This window comes from Bombyx mori, chromosome 23 (assembly GCF_030269925.1).
Source record: "Bombyx mori chromosome 23, ASM3026992v2".
Lineage (NCBI taxonomy): Eukaryota > Metazoa > Arthropoda > Insecta > Lepidoptera > Bombycidae > Bombyx > Bombyx mori.
Window position 1 is genome coordinate 2,375,605 of NC_085129.1, and position 14,818 is coordinate 2,390,422.

Below are 14,818 nucleotides of genomic sequence, written 5' to 3' on the forward strand. Positions count from 1 at the left end.
TCAAACATAAAAATCGAAGACAACATTTTTACAAATATGTCTCGAAATAGACTACAGCATTTATGTTGTATTGTCTATTCCTTATCCTATCTTATTTATCCACCTTAGTTAAAAATTGCATCATAAAAACTAAAATCTAAATGAATGACATAACTTTTTTAAATTTTGCGTTTTTGAATAAATATCTTGGTTACAAAAAAATAAAAAAAGCATGCTTAAATAGCAAATGAAATTAGGAATTAATTTCAAAGTTTTTTATCCTGTTGATACTGGTCAGTAAAATTCTGAGCGCAGTTGTACAATTATTTTATTGTTGTTATCGGTACTTGATGCGCGTGTGTGTGTGTTGTGTGTCAGTAAAAATGACAATCAAAGATTACATAAATGCAAACATAATAAACGTTAGCTTTAACATTAACATGCTAATAATATTAATTGCGTGCTAATATTAAAATTACTCCAACTCCAAATTAATTTATGTATAATTTTGGAGTCTTCAGGCCTCCAAAGGCCTAAAGATGTATACATTGTCCTTGTATACATTCTTTACAATGTTAGCCTTAAAGCCCTCAGGCTTACATTGTAAAGAATGTATACAAGGAAGAGTTCCATACGAATTTCAAACAAATTCCATTCGTATTTCAGCCGAATTTTGTACCGCTTTAGATCTTATATATATTATACTCATTATTTTCCGCACCGTAAGAAGCAACAGAACGGTAAAATTGTTTGCACAATTATTAGAATATCCAGGAATTCGTCTATATTTTGTTCGAACGAATTATTGGTAATGCGATTATGTTACCCAAATAATTAATTTCGGTTTTTGATATTCGTAAAAAAATTGGTGGTTTGAAAGCGAATTGAATTGTTTGCCGAAAATTTGCCCGCCCGTCTTAATAAGGGGGAAACGGTTTATCTCTATATATAAAAATGAATTGCTGTTCGATAGTCTCGCTAAAGCTCGAGAACGGCTGGACCGATTTGGCTAATTTTGGTCTTGAATTATTTGTGGAAGTCCAGAGAAGATTTAAAAAGTAGATAAATATGAAAATGCTCGGAATTAAATAAAAAAAACAATTTTATTTTTCCTTTGATGTGTCCCCCCCCCCCCCCCGTCGGACAGATTCCTTTTGTTTGTTTTAAGTTTATTTTATACAAAAGTTTAGGTCTTTTATTTATCGACTGAGGCACTACGAAGTCTGCCGGGTCAGCTAGTTATTTTGTAAAGCACAAGCGACGCAACAGATTGACGATCAAATAGGCATGTCCTCTAAACCAATGGATCGAAGATTTGAGACTATACACGGGACGTTCTTTATTCGTTATATTATTTCTGACGTTTCGATTTTATTACACTTTTCGACTTAGGTTTTTGTTAGTCGATATTTGAATATTTTGTAACTAACCAGATAGGTAGTCTAATGTACTCGCTATTAGTCTATTCTTCTAATACATATTAGTAGATAAAAAGCCATAAATGTACTCTTAATTTTGTCTACGACTTACGTAAACCGAAGAATATAATGAATGTCCTGTTTATTTGTTAATTGTTGTTAACACGATTCAGATATTGGAACTAATCGATTAGTAACGGCAGGAGGACCTGTGAGCCTGCACATGTATATACCAACACTGCCTATTTCCGTCGAGATTAATAAAAAGTCTGTCTTCTATTGACAAACATCTAGCAATGTTTAAAACAATGTTAATGAGATGGCAAAGGCTGTATTTGATGCTTTATCGTCCACCAGCGTTCTTCTGCTTCTTTTTTTTTTAGTATGGCAATCGGCTTCTTGCGATGCCATTGTTGCCAGTATCGAGTTTTTCAGAATCTTCAAATATATTCTGTGATAGAAAAATTATATGGAGCGGAATGAGGTAAGGTTGATTTAATTGAGACTGTAATCAATGGGGATGAAATGAAATGTAGCGAGACGAGATTGGATGAAATAAAATCTCAGTAAAAGTAGGGTTATCTATTTGTTATTCTTTACTTAGGTAGACTTTTTGGAAGAGCCCAGGAAGGCCATTTCAGCGACTTTATTTCATCTACCCACATTTGTGCACAGTGTGACAGACGCTAAACAGTCAATAGACCACCGTCATATCACGTTTGAAGAAACATTGAATTATGAAAGTAATTCACATTTCGCGCCTCGCGTTCCCGCCAAAAAGTCTGTCAACGTCAACTTGCAAATATTAATAGCAACGATGTACAACCTATTTGGCTTACGGTCCATAGACAGCACGACGCGACACCGGTTGTATTTGAACTGTTTAAAACAATTGATTCATTTGCATTATAATACGCATATAACCATTTCATATACACAAATAGATTACCATTTGGCGGCTGTGGCATATACAATGAAAATATACATGGCGATTAACATTTCGAAAGATATCAATGTAAATGTCAAGGGAAAAGGGCGTGAGCTGCAAAACAAAAGCTCAACCAACGTTCAGGAAAACAAACTATGATTTGTAATAATGAATTGGACTGAGAATACGGGAGTATACGTAAAAAATACAATGGAAGTAATGAAACAATGGTATCAGTGTATTAGACGAAAACTTTGCTTTATAAGCTGACCGCTTGGTCACTTTGCAAACGACTGTGATCCTACAATCCGAAGCGCAAGATTACTATAGTAAAATTAGTCATTACGATCACACCCTCAGACACAGCCCACTGAGTTTCTCGCCGGATCTTCTCAGTGGGTCGCGTTTCCGATCCGGTGGTAGATTCTGCGAAGCACTGCTCTTGCTAGAGTTAGTGTTAGCAACGTCGTCAGGCTGCTCACCTCATCTACTTGTTATGTTACGCTGACATAGCCTCTCAAGGCTATCAGCTTAGTTAAGAAAACATCCCGAGTCTGCACCGCTCTTGCTAGGGCTAGTGTTAGCAACGTCCCAGGTTAGAGCCCCGTGAGCTCACCTATTCGTTCGGCGAATCTAGCATGACCCCTCTATGTCACTAGTATAGGCAGGGAAAAAAAAGCTATTTAACAAGACGTCCGTACTGGCAGTACTCAATATTGCCTTCATAAAAAATGATTAAGAGGTGTGCAGCTTAATATGCACAAAAACGAAATTATGATGTTAAATAATCTGTACTAATATATAAATCTACAGTCGTTTTTATGGATGTTCCGTTCTAACTACTGAACCATGCATCCGATTGACTTAAAACTTGGTATCCATGTAGAAAATACATGTACTTAATGGATAGGGTAATATCTATATGAGTGTTGGACTCCCTACACCAGTTGCGGGGGCGTTAATGATGAGAATCTTTGTGGGGGTGAGAAATAATAATGTTAATTTTAAATGCCCAGCGAAGTGGACGGGTACAGCTAGTCATTTATACTACTATTTCAATTCGTTTTTGTGTATTTATTTATTTAGAACTTTATATACTTCACAGTATAAAGTATTGTTTATTATTATTATTTATTATTTTATTATTTGCGTTTGTTTCTCAGTCATTTAAAGGTTATTTAGTCATTTTTGAGAAGTCTGTACCTAAGTGTACTATTTGAGGGGTACTGCAGGATTTTTCCGTGTCACGTAGAGTCGAAAATTATGGTATTATGTTTACTGTTATATTTATCGTGCGTTTAATGAAACATGTTGCAGACTTCGATGCTATTATCTTGCGTGTTCCTACGTTACAGGTTGATCTATTTGCCCCGGAATTCTGGTTATAAGCCAAAAACAATAAAGTAACGTTGTTTTGTGTATTTTCAAGATTATTTAGACTGTGAGAGTGCGATGAGATATTGAAATCTTTATTCGAATGATAAACAAAAAAAAAACTGTAAGAAAATTGAATTGAATGTTTCTTGTTTGTTTTTTGGATACATAGGTGATCTAACTACAACCTTAATACATGGGATCTAAGCAGCACCCCCTAATTTCATTGTTTAACATCTGTCCCAGCTTTGAAGCTGGATCTGTTTAGCGGGTGAAATACGTAGTTTAGACTAACTCTACTTAGAATACTAGGTATTAATAGGTACTAATAATACTAAGTATCATATTTGTAATATGTACTAAGTATTCTAAATAGTGCGTAAGTCTTTTTTTATTTATTTTTATTGCTTAGATGGGTGGATGAGCTCACAGCTCACCTGATGTTAAGTGGTTACTGGAGCCTATAGACATCTACAAGGTAAATGCGCTACCCACCTTGAGATATAAGTTCTAAGGTCTCAGTATAGTTACAATACAGTATAGTATAGTTATAGTCTTTATATTCCAAGAATGATTTTACTACAAAACGTTATGTCTTCATCGCGGAAGCTATTCATGTACACGTGCCGGATTTCAGTGACAAACCAAACTAATTTTGATTAATTTATTCATAGATAGAAACCCATTGAGACGTAAGCTTTGTCGGATTTCATCTTCACAGTAAGAGAATCCTAATTTGGATAAGTTAATACGAAAACTGCAAAGTAAACAAATGTCGGAAATAATATTATGAAGACAGACAGACAGACAGACAAGATTAAAGGATCAGTAGTTTTAATAATATAATAAAATACCACTAATTATACAACTTGAATCAACGTTCAAAGTCTTAAAAGAGTGTATGTAGGAATTGCAAGTTATCTCACTACCAAATAACTGATTGAAAAATATTTGACCAACGCCCATTATTAGTAAAAGTATTAGTTAAAATATGTTTTAATGTACCTTTAAAAAAAGTATATTATTCATTATATTGAAGCATAATTGTTCGAGAACACAGCAGGAATTTTTCGAGATGATACCGGCATCTCGTTTTTACCATTGCACCGCCCGCCACCGGAGTAGAGTTCATCCATACTACCTGGAGCCACTACGGTCATCCACAGTGCGTTTGCAGAGGTCTTTTTTGCCACGTACCATCCGGCTATGGAATGAGCTCCCCTCCACGGTGTTTCCCGAGTGCTATGACATGTCCTCCTTCAAACGAAGCTTGTGGAGAGTATTGAGCAGTAGGCAGCGACTTGGCTCTGCCCCTGGTATTGCTGAAGTCCATGGGCGACGGTAACCACTCACCATCAGGTGGGCCGTATGTTCGTCTGCCTACAAAGGCAATAAAAAAAAATTCAAAAAAAGACACTGTAAGCAATAACAGTAATAACTTATATTCATATATAATAGAGCTTATTAACAACGACCCGGCTTTTAGGACGTTCAATCTTGTTAAAGTCGAAAACAGATTTCAATTTGTACGAAAATATAATTGTGAAATCTCAAAATAACTGAAAACGTTCCAGACAGCTGATCGGTGCTACGAAACATTTGCAAATATATAATTCGAATATTCTCGAATATTCTATGCGAAATGACAACTTTCGGTTTTTTATTCTTTTCTATTTCCTTTTTTTTATCTATGCTGATAGCCTTGAGAGGCTATTTCAGCTTCACCCTAACATGTAGGTGAGCTCACGGGGCTCAGACCGGAAGTATTTGCTGTATTAGTGTAGTGGAGCTACTCCTCAATCTATCATTTTCCGACGCTCTCGTGATGCCTCAAGCCGTCATCGTCAGTAATGGCAACAATATTTGCTAACAGGATAAGCGTTTTAAAAAACTTTGATATCGAGTTCCAAGGAAGCGGTCTATGTATTCCAGATCAACCCATCGACAAAAAAACTCAAACATAAGCTTTGGGCTCGATCTGTATGGTGATCTGATAGTGACGTAATCATAAAACTTATTATTTTCTTCACTTTTCGTGTATCGCAGATATAACTAAATCTACTTTTACAGTTTATTATTGTAATTGTTATTTTCGTAATATAATTTTAGACCTTTCGTATCCTTTACAAATTTCGTGGTCACGGACGTTTCGCGTTTAAGTTAAATTATAAATAATACTTATTCAGTATCATCATATAATTAATAGGTTCGAAGTTTGTTAAACACATAATATTATCTAGGTCAAAATGAAGCGTGTTTAAAGAGGTTAAATACGCAAATTCCCGTTACAACGTGTATGCTACGTAGACAGTCCCACGGTTATAAAAGTATTTTATTATGTCAACGGTAGTCGTCCTACAAACAAAGTTAAGGATGTGACCGGGATGTATTCTACTCCCGGAAATTTATAGATCAGAACACAATACAAGTTATCTGATCACAAGTTATTATGTCGTGTGACTCGGTATCGTATGAACATACTGTTGTTTTAATGAAATGAGACCTCATCATTCTGTCTCAAACGTAAATGAGTCGTGACATTAATATTTATGTGCAGTGAATAGAATAGCTTGTCAATTGTAGTGGACATATAAAATACCACAGACTATAGGCTATTTTTCATTAAAAAAAATTGCGATTTTTTAACTTAAATTTCACTAGTGATGTTCGGTAACGCTTCTCTGCGACTATTGCCTATTTAGCGGCACCTGCGCCTTTAAGACAAATAGGAATATCGACCATACTTACTACTAAATAAAAAAAATTAAAACGGTAGTGTTTAATATAGAATTAATAAAATCACCAATGATTAGAAAAATATAATAATTCAATTCAATAAATTTAGAACGTACAGTAATCAACAGTAAAAATAAATAAGTATTTTTATGTTATGTAAGTAAATGAATGTAAATATGTGTATTTATCTTGGAATATCCCGTATATATAATAATAATTTATGGTAAAGAAAAAAATGAATACCAATTTATTTAAGAAAAAATGTATCCAAAAATACTAGTTTATTTAAAGTCAGCCGCCGATCTATAAATGTTGCTCACGGACATCAGCAAATCCAAGGGTCCTGGCGAGCACGTGTTCGGAATCCGGCTTAGGATATCTGCTGCGATATATAACAGCCCTGCTCTTGTTTAAGTTAATAAAGTCTTATACAATTTAATAGCTATGCGAAAAAAGATATGGAAAAAATATACACAATAAAAAAATTTTTTTTTTTGTGATCATAATTACTAATATTTTCACTTGTAAAAAGAAATGACTGGAATGAAAAACCCTTACTTAAAAAACATAAAAAAAACCTTATTTAAACTTATTCTGAAAACCTACGAGTTTGTATTAAGAACCTGAGATATTGAATTATAATTCCTCATCTTTGAAATAAATCTATATAATAACGACCAGATTGTGAATTAAAAATAAAAAATGTTTTTTATAGTTCCGATTTCTGCAAAAACAGAAAACACGGTACCATTATATTCATTCCGATAAACGTTAATCGTAAACTATAAAAATTGCAGAAGTTAAGCAAGACAAGGTGATTCCCGACAAACAAAACCTTTGAAATGGAAGATAATTACTGGTTTTTAACAAAATCGATACTAAACAATAGACTTATAATGAATTATGGTTTTGCTATTGACCTATAATATCGACTATTCTGAGACCTTGAAATCGGAAATGTTTTTGTTGTAGTATATTCAATATACTGGTCAGACACAACTTTGAATCGCCTCGGATCACAAAAATTCATATTTCTCACCGAAACTCTTATAACTTATTACAATAATTACAACACTATAAATTTAGAAATCACTTAGTAAATATTTTTACACGGCACTTTAACACAGATATCCTAAATAGTTATTGTATAAAAAAAAAACACAATGCAAATTAACGCGCGAAAACATGACGTTCGCCGCGTAAACTATCGAATATAGAACACTAAAATATGCGTCAATGTCACTTTTATGTTCCATTCGGCCAGTGTTTTTTTTTTACTTAAATTTTGCGATTTTAGTATTCGCGTTTAGGGACACGACACGCTTGGGTGTTGACGCTTCGCGTACTTCTCTCACACTGAGGAGTATTGGCGCGCGTGAACAACTTCTTGGTCACTACTCAGTGGTGTGTTATCGATGGTGTCGATCTTGATAACCGCCACGGCAATCGGGTCATGGTTCAAACTTGGATAACGAAAGAATTTCACCGAGACGTCATTAATCTCTTTCTTTTTTTTTTTCGGGAAAAAATATATTTTCGTTCTACATCGTAATTACTCTGCTCTGAAAGCAGTCAATGTGGCATTAGATTAATCCTTTATTTAATTGAAAAAAAAACTAATTCTGAAACAGAGGGGAAATGTAAGCCGTTTAAGCCTTCTTTTAAATATTTGGAGTTTTTGTAGAGGGAGTAATGATATGTCACGTCTAATCATAGATTTATCGCAGTCTGGCTTTAGTTTTCAGAATAAATTAGAGATATTTTAATATATTGCGTGAAGAACAAATTTATAAATGTAGAGTAGTACCTTTAGACATATTACGAAAAAAAATGCTTAGATTATAGGACGAGCTCTCGGCCTGCCTGTTGTTTATTGGTTACCAGAGCCCATAGATATCAACAACGTAAAATGCAGTCACCCACCGTGTCTCAAGTCTATCAGTCAAGATTTCTAAGTCTCGGCTTACAGTACAACGGCTACCCCACCCTTCAAACCGAAACTCATTACTGCTTCTCGAAGTAGGCAGAAAAGGGCAGTACCTACATAGGCGGGCTCACAAGACGTTTTACCACCGGTGTGCTTAGTGTGAGTTTTAATACAAATTTGAGTTAACTTTTACGCTATCGAGAACGTTATTAAAGTCAGTAATTACGCAAATTACAATGCTTAAGACACAATGCTATTGCTACATCGTGGAGGTCAATCGTTAAAATTTGTTTAGTACGTGCATAGGTATTTCATTAGAATAAATGGTACCTGTCGGCGGGATTCGAACACCGGCACGGTCGCATCGCTTTATACGAATGGACCAGGCGCCGTATCCTTTAGGCCACATAAATTGCTACTATTTGTGCTTAGATGGGTGGACGAGCTCACAGCCCACCTGGTGTTAAGTGGTTACTGGAGCCCATAGACATCTACAACGTAAATGCGCCACCTACCTTGAGATATAAGTTCTAAGGTCTTAAGTACAGTTACAACGGCTGCCCCACCGAACCAACCTGCCGAAACGCATCACTGCTTCACGGTAGAAATAGGCAGGGTGGTGGTACCTATCCGCGCGGACTCACAAGACGTCCTATCACCAGTAATTACGCAGATTATAATTTTGCGAGTTTGATTTTTATTACACGCTGTTATTCCTTCACCGTGGAAGTCAGTCGTGAACATTTGTTGAGTACGTATTTCATTAGAAAAATTGGTACCCGCCTGGGATTCGAACACCGGTGCATCGCTTCAACACGAACGCACCGGACGTCTTCCTTTGTAGGCTGGCTTCATTATTTTGCATAGTGATGTTTTCATTTGCCTGTTAATTAAATATGTAAGCTTATTGAGCTTAACTTCAAATAAATCGTTTTAAATAATTGTAAAATTCAATAATTAGAATTTGGGTTTCGAAAAAAACAAAAAGAGATTTAATTTTTTATCACACCAGTCGTGTTGGCTGTGTCGTTGTTTTAAAATTCAAAACTAATCATGTTCGTTGCTGACTCATAGTTAAAACTACAAACAGAATCAGTAGTTTGATTGTTACCAGGGAACTACTGATCGTGAATCCAAGTTCAATAACAATTGAATTGAACAATTGATTGAATTCCAAATCCAATAACAATCTTAATAGACTGTCAACGCATATCAAAACAATTCAATTTTCTTAAACGCTTGAAGATTTTGAGCATTAGAGTCTGACAGATTCTCGATATCTTGTTCTCGGACAAAAGTTTCAAACATTCGATGCTCACTAAAACTCATATAAAGTCGCTCTACGTTTGACTATCATATGGCACAACGAAGCAAATATAAAAACAATAAAAATACTATAAAAACTGGCAATAACAAAGCAGTCCGCGTGGAATTTTCTAGAAAATATTTTCTTTTATTTCAAGACATTCAGTGTAATTCGAAATTTAAAACGTCTTTGAGAACGTAAAGCTGAGACTGAATCGTGAAGCGATAGCGAATTTGAATCCAATAAACTTTTTCCATAAGAACTTCATTATATTTATCAAATTTCGCAACCCCAATCAAACGAGTTCACGTGCATCAAGGACTCTGAATTAATTTTTTTTCTTAGATTATCAGTTGCATAATTTGGTTGTTAGTAACGTAATATTTGAACTATGAATATTTTTGGAACGAAGTTGCTTATCGCGCGTTGCGAAAGGGGACTAGATGGAAAAAATTAAGACCAAAAGTTGTAACGACACTTTTTGCTATAGTTGTAAGCCGTGCGGCAAGCGCGTGTTTCTCTGTCTCTCTCTCTCTCTCTCTCATAGAAAGCAAGTCAGCTATTTTCGTTTCGTCTTTCTATTTCGCATTGAACAGTGTGGTGTCGCGACGATTATTTTTGTTGAGTGTATACAGGTTTTTTTGTAAATAATAAATAATAACAATAATGAATCCTATATAAAAAAAATATATATAATAAAAAAAAAATACAATTCCTTCACTAATTAATGGAAAGGAGCTTCGTTCCATCCGGCTGTCCCTTGACATCTCTCAAGTTTTTTTTATTACATATGTGGGAGTAAGAGAGCTCATCGCTCAACTGGTTCCAAGTGCTTACTTGCCCATGGACATCAGTAGCCGAATGCCGCCAACAAACTTAGCACGTTGAACGCCACATGAAAAATCGAATATTTTTTTCAGGCCCCGGTGCTCACTAGTGCGCCTTATCTTACCGTTCGGGTCATGAGGGTCATCCGTGAACCGCGTGAGGGTTCCAACGTAAAAGCTTCCTACAAGCCACAGATTGCAGCTATCGAACAAAACGCGCATGTAAATGAGCCGCGTGGCCCTTTAGTTAGCCGAACCGAACGCCTTAGTTTTGGAATCCAATAGATTGTTGAAGTTTTTATCAAGATTATAGCCTTTTAAAATATCTGAAAAACTAGACAGTAAAAGTCGCTATTTTTATTTTCCCTATAAATTATAGCATTTTAAAAATTTTAGTACGAAAATTTCAAGTTGATAAAAATTCCTGGTTCCCTGATTTTGGCTTGGCCCGAATTGTATATCTAATAGGCTTGGCCCACCAATGGCCCGCAGGGCTTTCAACGTGTTAAAACATGAAGTCGAAGTCTTAATTCGATTGTATAACAACACTCCCACCCTTCAAACCGGAAAGTATGATTGCCTTCAAATTTGAGGGATGATAATTATATCGTCAATTTAACAGAATTACTGACATTTAAGCTACAGTACGAAGGAAGATAGAAAGATCACGGTCTAACTGGTGTTCTACACAGTAATCTAAGCTTCGATACCGACACAATACCGTTAAACATACGCTCAAGCTCCCAATCATTTTATTGGGGTCTACATAAACTATTTCAAACCGCTTCCTCCTCTGCCACTATGACTATAACACAATTGTGCCACAGACTTGCCGACAATTATCAACATTGTCTAGCGATATTTCATTTAGAATTGATTTAATTGAAATCCGTTTTATCACATTCGGAGATAGACACCAATTGAGGGTTTTATTTTTAATACGACAAAGTGCTCTATCATTTCACTTATATAATACGAAAGGCGCCAAAGGTTAGGGGCAAGGTAGTCGGACAAAGGAATCCTATGAGAGTGATTTATAAAATTTCTTAAAACAATAAAAATTGCTGTTCTGTTTAAAAACGTGATTACATTAAAGAGCTTGTTAAAACTTGTAGGAATACGACAAAGGGAAGATCTTCCACCGAGCGGGTGATATTGCTCGGTAGACCAACGGTCCGAATGTTGTTGTTCGGAACTTGTATATATGCGCTTTATCTTGAAAATGTCGTAAGCGAGATTCAGGCATCTGTCAATTATCTTGCGTTGTATGATGGCTACCCGCCACAAACTTTATAATGCTAAAGAAGTTAAAAGTTACCTCAAATTCGTCCAAAAGTTTTCGTAACGTCTAGACATATTCAATGTTTTATGAGTAAACTAGAACACTTTAGGAAATCGAACTCTAAGAGATATAGGCGTTCGGTTTTTGGGAGCCCTAGACGCAATCAAACCTACTTTTAAATCTGTAAATACTCCAAAAATCGGTAATTGTAAAATGAACCTTAAAATCGAGAGACTAAATCGCAATATAGTTAGTTTCTTTGATGAGAATCTCAAATTATACGAGTATTTCAGACGTAATCAATAAAATTTAGATTTCGACCCTCAGCTTTGGTGTTGTCATATTTTTTCTACGATGTCGTGTTACGGCTGTGTTTGAGACGCTTGATTATTATATTAAAATATGGTTTAATTTTTAAATAGTAACACAAGAACATTAGAATACGGGCGTGATTAGTGTAAAAGAAATTAGATACTTCGCCTTCATATACTTAGAAAATTTAATCTACTGTTTCTTGTTAAGTTTTAAAATTATTTTTTATCAGTGTATTGCAGTTGCTGAAAACTTATAGTTCACTACTATTTCGTTTACTGCTCAACCCTGTAACGCTAAATCTACAAATCTGTGTGCTTAGTGCGAGTTTTTTAATATAAGGTAAAAGTTGACTGAAATTTGTGTGCAGTTGAAACAGCACCTCTAGAGGCAAACGAAGGCAAACGTTCCAATTCCATACAAATTTCAGTTAACTTTTACGCTATCGAGAACGTAAAAAAATTCGAACTACGCACTCTGGTCACAAATAATGTATAAAATATTTATATTCTTTCTCTTGTTTTTGAAGTGAAAACTTCTTTAGAATCGTTGTGATTTCAAACCGGATGCAACGGAAAAAACGACAGGTAAGAGACACAAATACAAAAATGTGTAGGATGAAGCCAGCAAAGAATGAGACAGAAATATACATACTATTTAATACAGCGCCATCTGTGAGATTTTTTAATACTAACGTGTGTATGAAAGCTCTTGTAGTGAATTTTAATTTAGGATTATACGTGAAATTAAAATATCAATTCACAGAGGGCGCTACCTTACAATTATTTACTAATGACAAAATTTTACATATACTTAAGACGTTTAGGATAATTGTATTTTAATTTTGGAAGGTTTCACTTCTACCACGTGTGAATTGCACACATTTTGTTTTTTATTTTTATTGCTTAGAAGGGTGACCATGCTCATGGCCCACCTGGCTTTGAGTGGTTAGCGGAGCCTATAGAAATCAACAAAGTAAACGCCACCACCCAACTTGAGACATTAGTTCTAAATCTCAGTTCTTTAGTACAAGGGTTTCACACAGGCCAGAATGATTTACTGCCTCGCAGAGATAAGTGAGATGGCGCTATCTAGCCGCGCGGTCTTACAAGACGTCCTGCAAGCAATGAAGAAAATTTCCCGCACGTATTATATATACTATACCTTTAATATACTGTTGACAGAAGATTATTTTTCTTATGAAATCTGCCCTGATGACGCGCGTAAGGCGCGTGACAACCCTACTGATTTATTGATTATTATTTACTGGACGGCGGATGTAGGACGTCTTGTGAGACCGCACGGGTAGGTAGCACCACCAGAGGCGGATTATCCGTAAGGCAAACTAGGCACGTGCCTAATACGTGCTAAAACGAGGGGTGTGTAGTTACAAGGGGCGCGCGAGCTCAGAATTTTTGAATAAACAAAGAAAATAACATATCGACGATTAAGAACTAAATGCTGATCTATAATCTAAATCGTCGTCGTGGCCTAAAGGATAAGACGTCCGGTGCATTCGTGTTGAGCGATGCACCGGTGTTCGAATCTCGCTGGCGGGTACCAATTTTTCTAATGAAATACGTACTCAACAAATGTTCACGATTGACTTCCACGGTGAAGGAATAACATCGTGCAGTAAAAATCAAACCCGCAAAATTATAATTTGCGTAATTACTGGTGGTAGGACCTCTTGTGAGTCCGCACGGGTAGGTACCACCGCCCCGCCTATTTCTGCCGTGAAGCAGTAATGCGTTTCGGTTTGAAGGGTGGGGCAGCCGTTGTGACTATACTGAGACCTTAGAACTATATCTCAAGGTGTGTGGCGCATTTACGTTGTAGATGTCTATGGGCTCCAGTAACCACTTAACTCCAGGTGGGCTGTGAGCTCGTCCAGACATCTAAGCAATAAAAAAATAAAAAATCTATAATAGATTATATGGCACAAGCATCGATATACTCTTATCATGCAATATTGCGAGTTTGTTTGTATTTCATTCGCGCATTAGCGTAAGTACAAGGGCCCTGGTCTACTAAAGTCTAAGCTTTGATGATACAACGTCATTGCAAAAACAACTAGTTAAAATTTATAGTATTACTAGCGCCCGCCCTCGCTTCGCTTCGGAAACATTAAAACACACATGAAACCAAAAAAATAAATAAAATAAAAATTAAAAAAAGTAGCCTATGTTCATCAGGGCCAATGTCGGCTTCTAGTGGAAAAAGAATTTTTCAAATCGGTCCAGTAGTTTCGGAGCCTATTCGAAACAAACAAACAAACAAATCTTTCCTCTTTATAATATTAGTATAGATGATGGTCATTTCGATGCCTCCAATGAACACTACGCTAACTCCAAATTCGTAGATTTACAGGAGGAGCGTTTAAATGAAAAAAGTTGATAAAATCTTTATTATTGCCGATATATTTATACGGTTTTTTTTGTGTAACTAGCTCATTTACTCTTGCTTCGAACCCCATCAATAATGATTTGTAATACTTTTAAAATAGTGAAGCGATTTGCGTGAAAAACGAAAATTTCAAAATTTTGAGCTAGAGTAGTAGTGTTCATTGGAGGCATCGATTTATGGCCGGTACAGGGGCGCCGATAAAGTGATTGTCTAGGGCGTTCTGGACCTTTAATCCGCCACTGACCACCACCCTACCTATTTCTGCCCTGAAGCATTAACGCGTTTCGGTTGGAAGAGTAGGCCGTTATACTGTAAAAACGGAG

At 35.8% G+C, this 14,818-nt stretch overlaps 1 protein-coding gene across 5 annotated transcripts in view; it reads right to left on the reverse strand.

Annotated features, from left to right (window-relative positions):
• LOC101745759 (uncharacterized) overlaps window positions 1-14,818 on the reverse strand; it is a 116,568-nt gene that overhangs the window by 46,365 nt on the left and 55,385 nt on the right. For 3 of the 5 annotated variants that reach the window (XM_062675151.1, XM_062675153.1, XM_062675150.1), the window contains exon 1: window positions 7,475-7,925. The exons of 1 other annotated variant lie outside the window; for it this stretch is intronic. The gene's annotated coding sequence lies outside the window, so the exon portion shown is untranslated. Of the gene's footprint in view, window positions 1-7,474; window positions 7,927-14,818 lie in introns of those variants that run through there. One more of the 5 variants, XM_062675152.1, reaches the window with a different exon arrangement.